The 21861-nt window shown below is 36.9% G+C and overlaps 1 long non-coding RNA gene across 1 annotated transcript in view; it reads right to left on the bottom strand.

The window, feature by feature from the left end:
• Positions 1-1858: 1858 nt before the first annotated feature.
• LOC147576838 (uncharacterized) overlaps positions 1859-21861 on the bottom strand; it is a 31831-nt gene continuing 11828 nt past the window's right edge. Inside the window, exons 2-3 of the long non-coding RNA XR_015241467.1 lie at positions 6721-6762; positions 1859-2178 (exon numbers count right to left, since the gene is read on the bottom strand). This is a non-coding gene — a long non-coding RNA (uncharacterized LOC147576838). The remainder of the gene's footprint in view (positions 2179-6720; positions 6763-21861) is intronic.

The following is a 21861-nucleotide window of genomic DNA, read 5'->3' on the forward strand; positions in this document are numbered from 1 at the left end:
AGGGGTTCCTGGGTGGCTACGTCGATTAAATATCAGACTCTGAATTTCAGCTCAGGTCATGATCTCATGGTCATGAGATCAAACCCTGAATGGCACTCTGCACTGACATTGTGGTGCCTGCTTGCGATTCTCTCTCTCCCTTTCTCTCTCATGCTCCTCTCTCCCTCTTATAATAAATAAGTAAACATTAAAAAAATGTACTTACATTAAAAATCTTTTAAAAAAGAATTTGAAAATAGTTTGAATCACTCATTAGTTTGAAGCTGTAATTCACTCTATTTTAAGATTCTGAGGGAAAAAAAACAAAACTCTTTAACTTAATGTAAATTAGATCTGTATTGATGGTGTTTCCAAAATGTAATCAGAAATTCACTGGTAAATTGAAATGGTAACCCAACAAACATACTGTCAAATATAAGGGGAAAACGATACAATTTTAGACACACTAGGGCAGAAAAAGAACTTAAAACACAGAAACTCATTTATATCACTTCTGAAACATATTCTTCAATAAGCATAAAAGTCAAAAACGTTTTCCCAAAAGGAAAGACTGAGAAGACAAAGAGCTGCACAGAATGATAAACGTGGATAAATCTACACAAATACTGACCATATAATATAATACTTAAACTTATCAATTATAATACTATATTATTTGTATTATATTACTATATTACTTATCTGTTGCTACCTTACTAACCACTGCAAAATTTAACAAGCTAAAACAACAGTAATGATTTATTACTTTTTACCATGTTCTGTGTCGTGGATTCAGGGGTGGTTCAGTTGGGCATATCTGACTCAGGTTCTCTCATGAGGTTGCAGTCAGATGTTTGCTGGGGCTACATCTTAAGAAAAATTTATTTCCAAGATGCTTTATTCACATTGATGACATGTTTACTCCCTTCCAGTGGGTGACTCTGCTGTGTTGCTTGAGCATCCTCATGCATGGCAGCTGGCTACTCCAACAGTAAACAATCCAGAGACCAAGGCAGGGGCTGCAATGACTTTTATAGCCTACCTCACCTTGGAAGTAAGGCACAGTCACATCCAGGGTTTCCTATGGGTCACAAGACTACAAACAAATGGAATTCCTAAAATTGGTGAAAAATTACACTGTTTTATGAACACTCAAGATTATGAAGATGCGTCTTTTTCAATTCACTCAAAACTTCACTCGGGTTTTGTATATATTTTGAATAGTTGATTTGAATGCAGCTGAGAGTAAATAATATCTGAGACATTCTTGGAGAAATCGAATATGTGTGGAAAATTATTCTAACTCATATCAACTACATTAAAAGAAACACTGTGGAATTGGTAAATCATCCAATGAAACTGATAGGAAACTGATAGACACTCATATACGAAAACATGAGCCACAACAGAATTGACATTGAAGACTAGTGGGGAGATGAGGGACGTTTCAGCAAACTGTGATTATCCATATGAAAGAATAAGAAATCAAATCCTTGCATCACACAAAAAATCAATCCAGCATAAATAAAGATTTACATGTGAAAGACAAGACACTAAATGTTTTTAAATGATAATACAGGAAAATATCTTTATTAATTTTGTATAGAGGAGTTCTTCAACTACAATGAATGAAAAATCTTAAAAAGAAATAGGTAAGTTGTAAGAGGTTAGCAACATTGAAAGTTATAATGGTTCCCCAGAGGCTACCATAAAGAAAGGAAAAGTACAAAACACAAAATGGAAGCTTCCCACTTACATAAGTGACAAGTTATTAGTACCCAGAATATATTTTAAAACCCTATAGCTAATTTTAAAAAATGATAAATCAATAGTAAAATATAAAATGTTTTTATGGCATAACAGAATAAGAATAGAAAATTGTCAGTAAACTTATGATGAAAAATTCTCAGCCTTGCTAATGAAATGAGAATGCTAAAGAGAACTAAAGTAAAACATGTTGAACATATATAATTGACTCATAAAAGAGTATATTGATACAACTTAGAAAGTTAATTAATTTTATCTGGTCAACTCCACCTGAAAACCCCATTTAAGAAAGAAACTTTTAGAAAAGAGAGTTTAGGGGTGCCTGGGTGGTTCAGATGATTAAGCGTCCCACTCTTGATCTCAGTTCAGGTGTTGATCTCAGGGTGATAAGTTCAAGCCTCGCATTGGGCTCCGCACTGGGTGTGCAGGTTACTTACGAAAAAAAAAAAAAAAGAGAGAGAGAGAGAGAGTTTGTCTATGTAAGACAAGATGTTCATAGAAGCATTTAGGTAATAAAAAATCCTGACATAACAAAAGTGAACATCTCAATATATTGAATATATAAAATATAATACATTCATGCAGTGTATATTATACTTCAATCTATGAATATAGCTATGTGCATCAACCCAGCTATCTCTGACAAAGATAATGCTTAATTACAAAATAAATAAATGTCAGAGAAACATAAGAGGAATAAGTGGATACATGCATTTATGGTAAAATTGCTAACAAAAAAGCAAGAAAAGTATAAACATAAAATTACACAAAGTAGCTACTTCAAGGAAAGTAGTCATAGGTATGAGACTAAGTCAGGGAAAATGAGAAATATTGGAACTATAATTTTCTACATTTTAAATTTCCAGTTTAGTGCATTGATTTTGTTTTATTATTTTGCTTCATTGCATACCTACACACACAGAGACACATGCAAACTGGCATACAGTAAACTTGATAAAAAATACATTTTAATGAAACAAAACATAAAAGAACAATGCTGTTACTCATTCTCTTATTTGAATACTTTGTCCTACAATCTCATTTATGGTGTTGTGATGGCAGAATCTGTATTGAGATAGTTGCGGATTAGATTCTACACTATGCCATTTATATGAACATAAACAAGTAGCTTGATCTCTCTGAGTTTCAAAATCTCTATCAAATGGTGCTAAATTAACCTACTTTGCACTTGATCCATATCTGAATTATGGCACTGAGTCTTTTTCTATCATGTATTGGAGATTTTCCCAGCTTAAATGTTAAACTCCTTAAAAGTAGTCCAAATTTAATAATCATCGTAGTTTCATACCAAATCGCAGTGTATTACACATAAATGATAGTTTGCTATTGTTGAGTGAATGAATGTGTACATTAATGAATGGATACATAAGTAAAGGGATACATGGAATTTAGGCTGTATACAGACAAGTAATAAGGTCCTCCAGAGGTTAGTGAGCAAGAAAAGATCAAGTTAACTTCATATATCAGATATATGATCAATAAAATTCAACAATTAAATTTCTTCATGTAGCTAACCTATCACAGAATAATGTTTTCAAAAGGACAGTCACACACACACACACACACACACACACACACACACACAAGATCCTGTAAAGACAACACAGTCTAGCTTGTTTAGAAGTTGTTTCTTGTTATTAAGCAGTAATTATTATATTTATCAGTTTGTTTGTTTTAAATCCGTTTCATAAGAGTAAGTCTCCTGTGCCCCTTTTTCTTTGGGCAACTTAAAAGTTCAACTACTGAATGTGATAAATTAGAAAATATCCCGAAGCTAGTGTTGCTCTAACATCTACATCAGAATCAAATGTGGTACTAGTTCAAATGCAAGTTCCTAAGCCATATGTGATAGACAATGAATTTGAATTTGCTGCTAGATTTCTAGCAACTATGTTTTCAACAAGTCCCACATTCTAAATATTTTTTTTTTTGGTGACCTCATTAAGAAGCAGTTACTTAAAAAAAGCAAAACAAAACAAAATTTTGAGGTTTTTTTTTTTTTACCTATTTCTCACCTTTTAACTGTAAAAATCTGTGGGGAAACTCACTAAAAACCACTAAAGAAATGATGTTCACATCTCCTTGGCCCAAGACTATCTGAGACTTTGGGGGCTTATACTTACCCTTGTATTTCCCATTGTTTTATTTATTTTTCACAAATTGGAGGAGTCAAAAGTTTAACTTACACTCATAGTTATGTGCACAATGAATGGACACATATATTAGACCTAAATAAATTATAGTATTATTTTATATTTAACAAATTACAAGAATAATTATTCTTTATTTCATTCATTCTTATCTGAATAGACTCATGGAGATGGGATGTTTCCTATTTCATTTTTATTATCAACTATTTTATTTATTTAATAAACAGGCTTCTTAATAGAGCAATTAATGTATCATGTGCTATTAGAATGTCACACAAAAAGCAGATTGGTAAGACTTTAGATTTCAGAAAAAAACAGATTTATTTTATGTCAGTCACACAAAGAGGAAAGATGACATTGGAGCAATGGTCAAAAATGATTATATAAGGAAATATTTATTAGTGATATTAATATTTTCTAGTACTGAAAATTAGTTACTAAAACAGATTAGTGAAAAATACAAATATATTAATATGCAACTTTGCAAAGAATTTTTGTGTAATGTTCTATTATTAGTTTGTGAAAATTATAATATTTGAAAAATTTCTAGTAGCATAGGCACATAAATGATACAAATAATAAAATTAATAATGTTAGGTTATTGGCTGGTCATATTAAACTATGTCACTATTAAAAACAAAACAAGAAAAATAGGCCAAAAAACAACAACAATAAAACTTTCCTGACCTACAGTTTACTTAAATGACTGAATCTGTATCCTAGAAAATGAAAATAAGAGTAAGAATCAATGAGAGGTTAGAGAAGCCAAAATCAATGAAGAAATAATTTGTTGTTTCAGAGCCCAAGATACCAATTATCATTATGGTAAGAACATTTCCCATTACTGAAAATTATTGGAACTAGGTTCTCTATTTAATGCCATTGACATGCATATTAGTAGACTTGAAAATCATAGTCAATTGAAGAAAAGTTTAATGACAAAGCTTCCATCACTGTGATGCATCCTAATCTCATAATCAGAACGGTACTAAAATCCCCCTTTGCTTAACCTCAGTTTGTCTACGTTCAAGGTGAAAGCCTCACTTGTCTTATGTTGAATTCAGAATAAATTGTCTTAGAAATATTGTCACCACTGTTACTGCTTCCTCGTGAAGAAATGAAAGGCATATAAAGCCATGTAGGGGCGCCTGGGTGTCTCAGTCTGTTAAGCGTCTGACTTTGGTTCAGGTAGTGATCTCACAGTTCGTGGGTTCGAGCCCCGAATCCGGCTCTGTGCTGACAGCCTGGAGCATACTTCGGATTCTGTGTCTTTCTCTCTGTCCCTCTCCTGCTCGAACTCTCTCTCTCTCTCTCTCTCTCTCAAAAATAAATAAATGTTAAACAATTTTCTTAAGACCCATGCAAAAATATACTCAGAGTAAAAAGTTGATATTTTCTCTATGCAGTTAAACCAATTTGGATTCTTCATGCTTAAAAACTCACTTTGGGCCTGAACCACCTAAATGGTTTCTGAACAGACACTATTTTGTCCATTCAATCTGAAGAATAATCCGTGTTAATTTCAATAGGTAATATTCAATTATTCACTGTATTTTAGTTTTAAATACCTCATTTGTTTGGTTACCATATCTGCTTCTTGATCTCATCAAAACCACAATTCTTCCTTAAATCATTCAAAAGGAAGTTCCAGTTTAAAAGTTTTGCATTAAATGAAATTCTACTGAAAACAAATCTACTTTGTTTTCAGTGTCTGTGTTCCATAATGAAACCAGAGTTTTGCCATGGGCTAAATATAGAAACAGAAGTAAGATATTAGATACCATGAAAGGCCATACTTATGCTAAAGTTTAGAGCAATGATCTACACACCTTATTTTGTAAATAGACTCAATATCAGTATTCTTAAATGTCTATGTTAAATTTAACACATTTAAAATTAACAAATTTGTAACTTTTTTAAATAAAATATTAGTTTATTGAGACTTTTGATTCAATGTCTTTCCAAATAAATGGTAGATAAGAGATGTAGCACTAATTTTAAACTATAGTAACCATAGTCAGAATAATCAAGAAAAAATCGACTCTAAAATAACAACTTAAAAAAATATGAGCCAGGGCATCTGGGTGGCTCAGTCAGTTAAGTGTCTGACTCATGATTTCAGCTCAAGAGTTCCAGCCCACATCAGGCTCTTCACTAATAATGTAGAGCTTGCTTGGGATTTTCTCTCTCCCTCGCTTTCTGCCCCTCCCATGCTCTGTCTCTTTCTTTTTCTTAAAATAAATAAAATAAACTTAAAAAAAAAAGTATGGCCCAAAGTGTGGTGTGAAATAGAATAAATATGGAGCAGGGAGTTTGTAGTATGACTGCCATAAAAATGTGATTTTTTTCATGTAAAACAAATATTAAAAGCCAAGTTATTTAAGGAATTTATTTTTAGGGATTTTTAAGCAATGCCTTTAAAAGGATAAATTATGTATAATTTGGCTAATAAAAATGAAAAACATATACATGATATACAATGAGAAGTAAACCTTCTTTGCATTCCATAATTTTGGTTACATCATCAAAAGCAAACAGGGCAAGCAGTGTTCTGTGCAGTGTGCAGATGTATGCGTATCACCCCCAAATTGTCCATGCACGTATAAATATATACCCATATCCACATATCTCCCTTACAGAAGTGGGAGCTTATTTTAAATATTCTTCTATATCTTGCTATTTTACTTATTATATGGATGATTTCATATCAGCACATAAAGACCTATCTCCTCTTATTTCATCATTGCAAAACTGAGTATGGCCCTTTATCCAGATGCTTCACAGTTAATTTATTCTCTTCTACCTGATGAACATTGATGATTGTCTTCTACTTCCATAGCTGCATCTGTCAGAAAAATATTAAATAATATTTTAATAGTCTCATCCTGACTTAATGGAAGTCCTAAAATTTCACCATTAAGGATGCTGATTGCTTTTTATTCATACATACACACACAGTGATCATAATAAGGCAGTTTATATCTATTCATCTGATTCTACTTTACTAATATTTTTCAGAGTGGCTTTTGTCTTTTGTTTGTTTTGCTTTGTTTGTAAGTGTGGGTTTTTAGCAATAATGGCTATCAAATTTTATTAAATGCCTTACTTGCAATTATGGAGATGATCTTTTTTTTACTTATTAATATTATGATTTATATTTATAGACTTCCTAATATTCACCTCTTCTTACAAATATAGAATGAACCACATAAATCATGATTTTGATATGCTGCAAGATTTTATTTTCTTATTTCTTTAGAACTCTGGCAAAATATATATAGGTGCTTTGGCTTGTAGTTGCTTTTTTTAATACTAGTTTTTGTGATTTTTTAAAAACACATACCTGCTCTTGTTAAAAAAAAGGAACTTTGAAGTATTTTCCTGTTCTCTTTACTGGAGAGTGGTATTGCACTTGTACTGATGGGGAAAAAAAACAAACCCTGACCTTGATAGGGAAAAATTATGTTATAAGATGGCCAACAGGACTGATAGGGAATTCCAGTCCCCTCCTGAAGACTGTCTTTCCAGGTTCTTCTTCCTGCCTTGCTTGCCAGGTGCACCAAATTGCCACTGATGTGGAAGTAGCAGACTATAAATTGTTCCCCATGTATACGCTCAGGACTCAGACTCTGGAGAGACTGTCTCCCTTGAGCCCATGGATGTAAATAAACCCCCGATCCTCCCAGATCTCTGAGTGCCTCTTGGTTCTTCCCTCAGTGATCCAACCTGGTTCTGTAGCATATTTGATTCCCTGACCTGGAAACCCAATCGTGCTGGCCCCTTGTTGCCACTAGTCTGGGACAATGATGGGGTGGTGATGGATTGGGAAATTGCAGAGGAAAAGGGTGCCTCTGCCTTCCAAACCCAGCAGCTTCTAAACCCGATTGATTCTGTCAGATCCCGCTCTGTCATTTCCACTGGACTCTAAGAGACTTGGCATGTGAGGGCCAGGATCCGATGTCAGATCTGGTAAGGTATGGGGCCCCAATTCAGTCAGGCCCATCCATAGGGGTGAAAGGGGGACCTCAGAGGTCTCACAGGTAGGAATTCTGTGGAAGGGAATGTAATAACCTTTGGTGTGTACGTGAGTGCAAGTGTGTGACTCCATCTGGCTTGCCTGTGGAGTTCGATTTTGTGGCTCCATGGGCGGGCACCCTTAAGGTCCCTAAAGTCTATGGAGTCTGGGCTCTCCTGTGTCATGGTGAAAGGTGAGGTGGCCCAGGGAGGTGTCAGATCATAAGTCACAAAACTGAGTCCACTATGGCTAAGCCTTCAAGAGGTGGCAAGTTGAGCATCTGAGTGGTCTCCTCATTTGAGGAGACAACCTCCTTTGTCTGTCTTTGCACCACCGGACAAAGAGAGACTCAGAAGTGGTATCAAAACAGAGTAAGCCCACAGTATCAAGACTATGCTCAAAAATTTCAAAAAGAGGTTCTCAGGTGATGACGGAATGAAGATGACACCAGGGAAGTTAAGGACCCTATGTGGATTAGAATGGCCCGTTTTAATGTAGCGGTGCCCTCAGAAGGGACGTTGGATGTCCAAATAACCCGAGGAGTCTGGCTGGTAGTCACGGGGTCCAGGGAACCCCAACCAATTCCCGTACATCAATTCGCGGCTGGAAATTGTCCCAACCCCCCACCCCTGACCTTGGGTGCGAATCATCCATAGCAAACAGGGCCAGACCAGGATCCTAGCCATCTCATCCAAAAATCAAAGAAAAAATGGAAGCCCAGCTTTCCTCCAATGTTTGCGGGTGACCCAGAAGATGACCCTGTCTTTCCCCCACCCTATAGCCTACCAAGGTCTACAACTCCTGCCACCCAGGGACTTGATACCCCTCTGCCTTCCATCTCTCCTCTGCCCCAGAGCCTTGGGGATTAACTCTTACCTGGGCCAGCAGCCAGACTATATCCCACCCCGGTCCTAGCACCCTCCAGATGCTGGTATGGGAGAGGTGGAACCCAAGAGGCAAAATGAAGATGGAACAGTCCAGCCAGGCTGTTCCATGATGTGTTATCAGCCTTTCTCCACCACTGACCTGCTCAACTAGAAACGCAACACCCTGTCCTACTCTGAGAAGCCACAGGCAATGGTGGATCTGATGGAGTCCCTCTTCCAGACTCACCAGCCAACTTGGGAAGACTGCCAACAGCTACTCTGTACCCTGTTTAATACAGAGGAGAGAAGGAGGGTAATGAAGAAGGTCTGGAAATACCTAGAGAAGCATGCCCCAGCAGGAATCGTTGACCCTGCTGCTTGGGCTAGAGCTGCCTTGCCTAAAGAATGCCCAGCATGGAAGGTCACCACACACAAAGGACAGGCCCACATCCACTGATACCAGGAATCCCTGCTCCGGAGAATTCGAGCAGGGGCTAATAAACCCATGAACATGACCCAGATATCATTGGCCACCCAGCAACCAGGGGAGTCCCCTGGGGACTACTATGAAAGACTTTGTGAAGCCTACCAGCTATACACTCTATTTGATCCTGAGGCACAGAAAAGCCAACAAATGGTAAATATCCCTTTTGTGGCTCAGGCCACCCCAGACCTCCAGAGAAAGCTTCAGAAAGGAGAGGGCTTTGCTGGAATGAATATCACTCAGCTAATAGAGGTTGCCAATAAGGTCTACATGAACAGGGAGGTCATAGCCGAGAGGGCAGCTGAAAAGAAATTAAAAGAAAAAGATCACCTTCCTCACCAGTGCCCTAAAAGAAAAGGATAATACAAAGATGGGAAAGCTTTGGCCACCAAAAGCAGGGGAAGCCCAGGGCCTCCTTGGCAAAAGATCAATGTGCCTATTATAAGGAAAAGGGACACTGGAAAAATGAATGCCTTAACTGAAAGGGGACCCAGAAGCCCAGCCAACATAAGGAAGAAATACTAAAACTCTTCGAAGCTGTCTTGCTTCCAAAGGAAATAGAAATCCTGCATTGTAAGGGACACCAAAGGGAGACGACCCTGCAGTGTGGGGAAACTGCCTCACAGTTGAAGCAGCTAAGGCTGAAGCCTGCAAGGACACAGATAGGGCTCCCTCCTACACCGTGACCCTGACACCGCCAATAAAAACACTTTTACCCAGTTATGCTGGAGAAGAAAGAGAAGGGGACATGGCAGAACAGGCCACCCTGACTGAGAAGGGATGGTGGGTTATGCCAGATGGACACATCTTCATTCCATCAGTAACAGGGGAGCACCTAGTCAAGGAGTATCACCAACTCACTCATCTAGGAAAGACTGCATTAGAGGCCCTCCTCAAAAAACACTACTACATTAGTCAGCTGCCAGCTTTATGCCTAGCTACCAGTGAACAATGCATAGTATGTGCTAAAAACAATGCTCAGTCTGTACCACGGCCCCCGCCAGGCATCCAAAGAATAAGATCTATCCCCTTTGAAGATCTGGAGATAGACTTCACAGATATGCAGTCAAACAACTGGTTCCAATACCTCCTGGTGATAGTGTGCACATAGTCTGGATGGGTCGAAGCCTTCCCGAACAGGACAGAACGAAGCTGAGAAGTGGCTAAATTCCTCCTTCAGGAAATTGTGCCCCCATTTGGCCAGCCTTTAACAACTCACAATGACAATGGGCCCTCATTTGTAGTGGACATAAGTAGATCTTTACTAAGTCTCTCAACATTACCTAGAGACTCCACACCGCTTACTGGCCCCAGAGCTCAGGAAAAGTAGAGCAGATGAATCACACCCTCAAAGAAACCTTAGCAAAGTTCTATGAAGAGACTAGCCTCCCATGGCCAGATACTACCCTTAGCTCTCCTGCTTGCTCGTTGCATGCCCAGGACATTAGTTTTCTCCCCTTCAAGTTAATATATGGACAGCTTCCCCCATGCCTGGGAAATCTTCCAGGAAACTTACATCAGGTTGGGGATAAAGGAATAAGAGAACAGCTTCATCTCTTGGGGACCACCCTAAATGAGTTACAAAGATACACCATAGAGAGGGCCCCAATTTCCCTAGGGTCCCCAGTATACCACTTCTTGCCAGAATACTCAGTCCGGGTCAAGAACTGACAAAAGGAACCTCTTAAACCACAGTCAGTGGACCTTGCCACACATTGTTATCTTAGACACCCCTACTGCCCTTAAGGTTTCAGACATTACCCCATGGGTTCACCATTTTTGAGTCAAGAGAGCCAGTCCTGAGGAGTCTCTGACCCAGAGACCCAGATCCATTAGACCCGCTCAAACTGACCCTCCAGAAGGCTCCAACTCCTTAGACCAGCTCTGCTCCAACCATGTCTTGGAAGCTGGCTGGTCTATGCATAGCTGAAACTTGAGGATTCAACAGATTAATTGGACCATCCTTAATACCCCTGTTCATGCAACTCTGTCAACCCCTGTCCCTTGCCAGTGTCATAATCCCTGTCTTGTTTCTTGCCATCAGACTAGTAGAGGTTGCCCCAACAGATTGGACATGAGACAAAATCTTATGTTGGGTCTCACCTACCTCCTCCGGATGGGAGGGCTATTAAGTATTGCTTTTATTTTATGCTAACCTGTCTCACCCTTACGATTATCACATACCCACAATGCCCTAAGGATTGTTATAAGATGGTAATGAGAGGAAAGTCAGAGAAAATGAGAGCATTCAACTCTCTCACCACCCTCAACAGATAATGTTACAAAGAGGCAAGGGCCTCTGTTAGCCAATCACAGGATGCTGGTCACATAAGTTTTGGGCTGTAGAGATTATCAAAATAGATGGCCTCTGCAAAAACTTTCCCTTACAAAAGGGAATAAAGCCTGCTTTACTTACCTTCCCCAGGTGGGAATGTCAGATGGGGGAGAGGTACAGGATGAGGCCCTTCAGAAGATTATAAAAGATACACAGGCCAAGCTGGTACAGGCCATAAAGGCAACCACTCCAACACCCTACAGGGTCTTAGACCTCCTTGCTCTTAAATGATTCCTGATTTCCCATTCAGGTGCTGGGCCAACATCACCTACCAGATCCTCCATGGCATAAAAAACTCCACCCAGATTTGCTGGAAGTGTTTGCCTCTCTGCTGGAGGGCTTACTTAGCCACTTCTGTCCCCTTTAACTGGGAAGCTCCTGAAAGTCTCACAACCAATGGCACTGTCTTAATTGGGCCCCTGGCTACTAGGATCCATCTCACAAATGCTGATAAACTAACTTGAATACCCTCTGAGGATACAGACAGGACCTCCCTATGCAGGAAAAACATAACCATAGATGAGAACCATAACCATAACAATAACCATTCATAAGAATGAAACCCTATGCTCCCCTCCCAGGATTTTCTACCTATACTCCAACTTAACCTATTGATGCTTAGAGGCCAACTGGATTCAGATGTGCTACTTAGTCTTCCTAACCCCCAAAATATTTGTATACACTGAAGACCAATTCCTAGCAGCATTTACCCTAAGCCCTGGGCTAATCAAGCAGTCCTGTTACCTGTCCTAATAGGAACAGGAATTGCTAGAGATAGGAACCTGGATAGGAGGTACAGGCTTTTCTGTAGGAATATGCCACAAGCTATCCCAGGAACTAAATGAGGATATGGAGTGGGTAGCCAACTCCCTGGTGACCTTACAAAATCAAATAAACCCCCTGGCAGGAGTATCCCTCCAAAATAGGCGAGCCCTCGATCTCCTTACTGCAAAAAAGGAAGGCACTTGCATTTTTCTAGCAGAAGAATGCCATTATTTTGTAAGCCAATCAGAAATAGTCACAACTAAAGTCAGGGAACTGAGAGAAAGAATTCAACACAAGCAACAAGAAGGTAACAGTCTCTGGAAGGGATGGGATTTTGTAAGTTGGACAGCTTGGCTCCCTGCTTTGGCGGGACCCCTCCTTTCCATAATCTTTCTTGTAACCGTAGGTCCATGCATCCTAAACCACCTGGTGCACTTCATTAAAAACACTGTTACATGTCAAACCACAGTGCTTGTCTTAGCCCTTCAGGGATATCAATCAATAAGACAAAAAGATGATGCCTACTAAAAGGAAGATTTTTAGAAACATCAAAGCGGGGAGTGATGGGGAAAAACAAATCTTGGCCTTGATAGGGAAAAATTATGTTAGAAGATGGCCAGCAGGACTGACAGAGAATTCCAGTCCCCTCCCAAAGATTCCTTCCAAGTTCTTCCTCCTGCCCTGCTTGCTGGGTACGCCAAATTGCCACGAATATGAAAGTAGCAGACTATAAATTGTCCCCCATGCTTATGCTCTGGACTCAGATCTTTGGAGAGACTGTCTCCCCTGAGCCCATCAGTGTCAATAAACCCCCGATCCTCCAAGATCTCTGAGTGCCTCTTGGTTCTTCCGTCAGTGATCCAGCCTGGTTCAGTAACAGTACAAATAGTATTGCAGTTGTACAATTTTGAAAGTTTGTTAGTATTCACTTACAAAATCATCTAGGTGGATGAATTTATCAAGATAGGAGATGGGGGCTCTTCAATAACTTTCTCAATTTCTTCTATGATAACTGGTCTGTTTAGAATTTATATAAATTCATGGTTTTGAACCCTCTTCTAAAATATATCCTTACATAAAAAGCTTCTGCACAGCAAAGGAAACAACCAACAAAACTAAAAGGCAACCAACGGAATGGGAAAAGATATTTGCAAATGACATATCAGACAAAGGGCTAGTATCCAAAATCTATAAAGAGCTCACCAAACTCCACACCCGAAAAACAAATAACCCAGTGAAGAAATGGGCAGAAAACATGAATAGACACTTCTCTAAAGAAGACATCCAGATGGCCAACAGGCACATGAAAAGATGCTCAACGTCGCTCCTCATCAGGGAAATACTAATCAAAACCACACTCAGATATCACGTCACGCCAGTCAGAGTGGCCAAAATGAACAAATCAGGAGACTATAGATGCTGGAGAGGATGTGGAGAAATGGGAACCCTCTTGCACTGTTGGTGGGAGTGCAAACTGATGCAGCCACTCTGGAAAACAGTGTGGAGGTTCCTCAAAAAAATCTGTATTCTTACTTAAATTTTGTTTGCTGTGGATGAACCGATGGCACAACAAAAATGAAACTGTGATTGTAAAACTAATGAATACAGGTCATTCCTTTCTTCCTAATACACCAACACAATTGTTGTTCATCACATAAAAAGCAGTTTTATGTGCACATTATAGAAAATGCTTAGCATATTGTTCATTTGTCATTATAAACATACTACAAAGCCTTGGATGACAGGCAATTCACAAATACAATATTCTATACTAATTGAACTAGGATGAAATAGAACAGTAATCAGAAGTGATTTCACATTCTGCTAACTTTCTGAATTGAAAATAGTATCTGCTCCCAGAGGGGATATATTGTGATAATCTTAAACCAACAAGACCTATATTACTCCATGTCTCATGAGAAAAGAAGGTCTACCTACCTCAACAGCATTCTATTGTCAAGTAAAAATACCTGAGAAGAAAGGAATAGTTGAAATGAAACAGGCCACAGTGGCAAAAATGGGACTTTGTGTCCTCTTTTGATTATAATTTCTGCCTTCCCCTTTAAAAGGATATATATATTTCTTTTGATAGTTGTCCTCTTCTCCGCTCACCTCAATTTTTTCCTCTGGATAACTTTTTCTTGATAAATGTCTCACATAAATTCAAAAGGTATTCCATGGTTTCAGTGGGTTATCATGTTGACATTGAATCCTTTTTACTTCATGTTGTGCACCATAATACAGGCCTTGTGAGTGCTAAAATGTATTAAAAAAATCTATATGTGATTTTTTTTTTCTAAAAACTTTACAAAATTAAAAGCAATCTTTTTTTTTTTTTAAGTCAGGAAATACTGATGAATAGAATTGCTAATTATATTCCCTCATCCTCAATCAAGACTTCTTTCTGATGAGATGACAAGTAACTTCTTTATCCTTTCATGTTTCTGAAAAATATTATAGACCTATTTTAATTTTCCAAATAACATTTTAAAGCAGTGAAATGTGGAAGTTTTGTCTCATTTAATAAAATGATATTATAAATTGCATTTTGTAAATATTTTAGTCTCTAAGCAACTTGTTCTTTTCCCCCATTGCCATGTAATACAATTAGCTATTTTTGATAATGAGCCTAGATTCAATAAAAGTGAAAAGTTGTGCCTGCTATTTCTAGTGTTTAATTATAATACTAAAATATCCCATTTTTTAGAGATACTGTGAATTTTAAACTTCCAATTGATTATTCCATGTTAACTTATTTCTGGGCATCTGTCATACCTGGATTTATTACCTCCTCAATTGCATACGGATGCAAAAGGATCAGTGTAACAAATCGAATCTTCTCATGACAAATGTAGGAAACAAAAGGGAGTATTTTCCCATAGTATAAGGGATCTATACATCAAGTATTCAAATATTACTTTCCATTAAAATATAATGTGTAATACTTCAAGTAAAGTTGATGCTTCTCAGGAGCTAAATAGGATCTTGTGGCTGGAACTAAATGAATAAGGTGGAATGTGGTAGAAAGTGAGGATGGAAAGAAGAACAGCAACCACATCCGAGAAGCTTTGTAGATCACTAAGGAAGAGTGTTGAGTTTGGTTTCCATGGGAATTTACCATTGTCTTCAAGATTAAGAAATTGTGTTCTTTTTTTTAGTTTCTTTATCTGTTAAACACAGCCACCTTGAGATCAATTAATCTAGTTTTGTATTAAAATCTTTGAAGTTTTAACTAGTTAATATGTAGAATAATAGACTTGTGTTATTTGTCTGATCTATTGATAAGAGAAAGACACAGAGTTATTCCTATCCTGATGTATTACTGACAGTATTAAGATTGTTTAAAGTGTTTAAGAAGAGGGGCACCTTGGTCACTCAGCCGGTTGAGCATCAAACACTTGGGTTTTGCTCAGATCATGATCCCAGGATCCTGGGATTGAGCCCCTTGATCGGTTCCACACTGAGGGTGGAGCCTGTTTGGGATTGTCTCTCCCTCTTCCTTTGCCCTTCTCCCATGCTCTATCCATCTATCTCTCTCAAAATGGAAAAAAACAAAAAACAAAAGTGCTTAAGAAGACGATTGTTTAAGAAGACTTCCTAGGACAAACTTCAAATTACCACAGTGACAGAGAGATTTCTCTGCAAACAAATAACACTCTTACTTGTTAAGTTATGGGAGAGAGCTACACATAGAAATGTGTAATGTTTACAATGGAACAAATGGTATGTGGAATGTACACTGTTAAAAATTCAACCTAGTTAAATTTAACCTAATTAAATGCAACATAGCATTTAACCTAGTTACATGCCACATAAGCTTCATGATTTCTAAGTCTGTACTACAGATCTTCTCAGATTTTATTTGCTTATCCCTAAAGCCAAAAAGATGCACCATATGTAAAATGGTAATACCAGGAAAGGAATTAAATAGTACTTTTGAAGGGGTGCAATATGAAGACGTTTGGAGAAAATTTTCAATCTAACAGATTAGTTTTAAGGCAGACACATAGAAAGATAGCATAAGTTGGGACACCTGGATGGCTCAGTCAGTTAAATGTCCAACTTCAGCTCAGGTCATGATCTCAAGGCTCATGGGTTTGAACCCTGCATCAGGCTCTTGCTGATAGCTAGGAGCCTGGAGCCTGCTCAGATTCTGTGTCTCCCTCTCTCTCTGCCCCTCCTCTGCTTGGACTATGTCTCTGTCTCTCTGTCTCTGTCTTTCTCTCTCTTGAAATAAAATAACATTAAAACAAAAAAGAAAGAAAGATAGCATAACCAAAAGGTAACTTAAAGTATGGCAAAGATCTTGGATTCTTACCTCATTTCAGCTAAACAACCAGCTTTGTAACCTGGGCAAATTATATGATTTCTCCTGGTTTGCTTACAGTATTAGAAAATTTAACTGTTAGATAAATCCAAAGATATTCTTATACCTACTTATACAATTTATTAAGATAGTTGTTATAAATATCAGAACCCCATTGTAATAGAAAGTATTGGCCCATTAAATCATTGAGAATATGAATTTAAATTCAAACTCATTTAATAATTTAATTGAATGCAGTGCTAATCAAATGTAGTGGATTTGAGTTTAATTATTATTTCAAATAAAACTGAACAGCCATACAGATTAAATTTTATCCACCAGGAACACACATTATCATAAAAATAAGCATGCTATTAAGTGAATAGAGTTTTAAAGAAAATTTTACAATATGGAACATAAAAAAATAATGTATATTTTATTCACTGATTGTTTCTACATTAGGAAATTATGTTACCTTATGTTTACAGTTTTTAAGACTCTGTAGGATTTATAAAACTTATTTTATCATCACATACAGTGATATTTCAAAGAGATCTAGACATATTTTTGATATTATTCATTAAGCATATTGAGTATAAATTGCCAAAAACAATTATTTTCTTTGCCAAACTTCATAAAATAAATAGAACCTGTATAAAAATCTCATCATGTATAACATCAAAATGTATCCTTTTGGGTAAAAATGAGCAATCAGTTTTAATTAAGAATATTGGACATTGAAAATAATCAATTTAATAACTTATTATATATTTTGTGTGCTTATTGGTAACAAATCATATTCTGAATTTACAAATAATATTTGAGTTGTATAAGGAATCCAATTAATTAATGCTTATAAAAATTTCAATTTGCAATGTGTGACTTAAACAATGACAGTATTGTATAACATCAAATGAAATCATAAAAGTAATTACTACTTTGCTTTTACATATTTGGAGAGTATAAAAGACCATTTGTTCATATTGTTTTATTATTTATTTATGTAATTTATTTTTAAAGTTTATTTATTTATTTTGAGAGAGAGAAAGAGAGAGCCAGAGCAAAGGAGGGACAGAAAGAGGGAGAGAGAGAAAATCATAAGCAGGCTCAGTGCTGTCAGTGCAGACAGAGCTCAGTGTGGAGCTTGAACTCATGAACCATGAGATCATGACCTGAGCTGAAAGCAAGAGCCAGATTCTTAGCCAACTAAACCACCGAGATACCTCCATATTATTTTTTTTTTTAATTCAACTTTATTGAGGTGTTCAGAACATCAATAACTTACAATAAATTGCTTTGGACACAAAAATATAAATCAGCATATATTTTACGATACTTCTATACATTCAACACACATTTTATCAGTTATGAAGACAGATATAATAGATGCAATTTGCTAATTTCTAGTGGATAATAACCATAATATATGTGGATGTTAAAATATATTAAAATATTTTATTTTTAAACCTAAATATGGGTAAATTTATTTTGTTTTTATTTTTGGTTGTCTTTATTAAGTTTTTAATTTTAATTCCAGTATAGTTAACATGAAGTGTTATATTAGTTTTAGATGTGCAATATAGTGATTCAACAATTCTATACATCATTACTTAGTGTTTATCATGATAAGTGCACTCTTAGAAAAGTGAACCCTTCACCTATTTCACCCATCCTCCCATCCTTCTCCCCTCTTATATGCTTTATTTTAAACAAGTACCCTCAGTAAAAGTTATTGTTATTATTTTTTTCAACAAGAACATGTTTTACTTAAAGCATACCTCAGAATACATGGTTCTAAAAGATATTATATCTATATCTATATCTATATCTATATCTATATCTATATAACATTCCATCCAAGAAAAATAGAATATACATTTTCACAAATACACACAGAAGAATTTCCTAGTTAAATCATATGAGACTTAACATATATTACGAATTCAAGAAGACTGAAATCATACCTAGCATATTTTCCAACCACAATGGTAAAAACTAAAGAATAACAATAAAACAAATCTGGAAACCCTACAATGTTAATATTAAACATTTAAAATATAATTATGAAATATATAATATGTAAATATTAAAAAACACACTACTGCACATGTAATGAGCCAAATAATAAATGAAATGGCAAATCAAAATATGTCTCAAAACAAAAGAAAAAGAAAACACAATATTCCAAAACCTATGGGATCCAGCAAAAGCAGATGTTAGAGTGAAATTTATGCTATAAATGCTTGCAATAAGAAAAAAATTTCAAATAAACAACATCATACCACAAATACTAGAAAAGGAAGAAACTTAGCTGAAATTTAGTCAAGGAAGGATATAGCAAAGAAAACTCAGAAATATATAAAATAGAGCCCAGAATAAACAATAATATAACATTGAAAGTAATGACGAGTTTTTCAAAAAAAATAAACAAAACTGGCAATACTTCACCTACATTAAATACGAAAAAAAAGAAAGAAACCTCAAAAACCAAAATAAGAAATGGAGGAGAAGACAATAACAACATATAACCACAGAAATAGATGGAGTGATATTAGATTACTATAAACAATTGTATACTAAAAGTCAGATAACTGGGGAAAAAAACACAGATAATTCCTAAAAATGCACAAATTACTATGATTGAATGATGAATCTTGAATCTAACAAACAGGAAATATTCTTTTTTAAATTTTTTTTTTTCTTCAACGTTTTTATTTATTTTTGGGACAGAGAGAGACAGAGCATGAACGGGGGAGGGGCAGAGAGAGAGGGAGACACAGAATCGGAAACAGGCTCCAGGCTCCGAGCCATCAGCCCAGAGCCTGACGCGGGGCTCGAACTCACGGACCGCGAGATCGTGACCTGGCTGAAGTCGGATGCTTAACCGACTGCGCCACCCAGGCGCCCCAAACAGGAAATATTCTTAAACCAATAACAAGAAGGAAAATTGAATTAGAAATCAAAAATCTCCTGCGCAGAAAAGCACAAGACCACATGACTTCATTAGTGAATTCTAACAAACATTAAAAAATTAATGACAATGTTTATCAAAATCTTACAGGAGTGCCTGGGTGGCTTGGTTTCGGCTTGGGCCGTGATCTCACCCCACCTTGGCTCTGCACTGACAGTGTGAAGCCTACTTGGTATTCTCTCTCTCTCCCTCTCTCTGCCCCTTCTGTGCTCTCTAAATAAATAAATAGATAAATAAATAAATACATAAATAAATAAATAAATAAACTTAAAGAAATTCTTACAAATAACAGAATAGAAGGAACACATTCAAAGTCATTCCATGAGGTCAGTACTATCCTGATACCTAAGCAGGATAAAAACAATAAAAAAAAAAAAAAAAAGTCTAGTTTGTCTGAAAAAAGTTTTGCTAATTCAACTTTCTTTGACATCCACTTGCATGATAAATGTTATTCCACCCATTTCCTTTCGATGTGCAGGTTTCTTTTGGTCTAAAATGAATCTCTTGTAGGCAGCATATAGATATGTCTTGTTTTCTTCATCTGTTCTGACACCCTGTGTCTTTTTATTGGAGCATTTAGTCCATTTACATTCAAATAATTTACATTATTGATAGATATGTATTTTTTTTCTATCTATTACTTGCTTTGTCATTGTGTCTGGAGATTTTCTATGATTCTTGATTCTTTCTTGTCTTTGCCACTTTTGGTGTCTCCTTTGCACTCAAAGAGTTCCCTTGAATATATTTTGCAGGGCTGGTTTAATGGTCATGAACTCTAATTTTTGTTTGTCTGGGAAATTCTATCTCTCCTTCTATTCTGAATGATACCCTTACTGGATAGACTATCCTTGGCTGCATATATTCCCCATTCATCACTTTGAATGCATTATGCAACTCCCTTCTGGATTGCCAACTTTCAGTTAAGAAATCTTTGTTTAGCTTTATGGGTTTTCCCTTGTAAGTTAAGGACTTGTTTTGTCTTGCAGCTTTTCATATTTTTCCTTTATCACTATATTTTGTAAATTTATTTACAATATGTCTTGGTCTTGGCTTGCTTTTGTTATTTATGGTGGGAGTTCTCTGTGATTCTTCGTTCTGGATGTCTGTTTTCTCCCCCTAATTAGGAAAGTTTTCTGCTATTATTTCTTCAAATAAATTTTCTTCCCCCTTTCCCTCTCTTCCTCCTCTGGCATACCTATAGTATGAATGTTAATACATTTGGTGGAGTCACTGAGTTTCCTAAGTCTATTCTCATGTTGCATAATTTGTCTTTCTCTGTTTTGTTCAGCTTCATTATTGTCCATTATTTTAACTTCTAGGTCACTAATTCATCCCTCTGCTTTTTCCCACCTGCTATGCATCGCATCAAACTTGTTTCCAATATCCTTTATTGCATTTTTCATCTCCAAATCATCCTTTTTTTTCTTAAAGTTTATGTATTTATTTCTTTTGAGAGTGAGCAGCGAGTTGGGGAGGGGCAAAGAGAGACAGGGAGATAGAATCCCAAGCAGGCTCTGCACTGAGAGCAGAGACTGTATGAGGCTCCATCTCACCAAACCTGAGATCATGACCTGACTCAAAATCAAGGGTTGACACTTAACTGACTGAGCCTCCCAGGCACCCCTGAATGATTTTTTTTACCTCTTTTATCTCTGCTGTTAGGGTCTCACTGATGTCTTCTATTCTTTTCTCAAGCCCAGTGAGTATCCTTATGATTGTTGCTTTAAATTCTCCATCAGGCATGTTACTTATATCTGTTTCACTTGGATCTCTGGCCATGGCCTTATCTTATTATTTCATCTGGGATAAATTATTCTGCTTTGACATTTTGTCTAAGTCTCTGCCTTCTTCTCTTAGAAAAGCCAGTTATATCTCCTGATTCTGAAAATAATGGCCTTATGAAGAAAAGGTCATTTAGTGCCCAGGACCTGGTGTTTCAGGGAGTGTCCCTGTTGTGTGCTGCATGTGCTCTGCTGTTGTGTTTTGGCCTCTCTATCCTTCAGGCCACTTGCCTGCTGTGGGCACTGGTTTGTCCCTGGCCTGATGTGGCAACTTTTAACTAGGTGTGCTCTGTTCTGCTTGTGAAGTGAGACCTGACAGCAACTCCACCAAACTGAGAACCTGCAGAACTCTCTGGATGGGAAGATATATGTGGGCAGGTGTTTGTGCTGGTGTTCTGAGGAAAGGGCCTGCCATACTAGG

The sequence above is a fragment of the Puma concolor genome, chromosome D1 (assembly GCF_028749965.1).
Source record: "Puma concolor isolate L17-30 chromosome D1, mPumCon1.1.hap2, whole genome shotgun sequence".
NCBI lineage: Eukaryota > Metazoa > Chordata > Mammalia > Carnivora > Felidae > Puma > Puma concolor.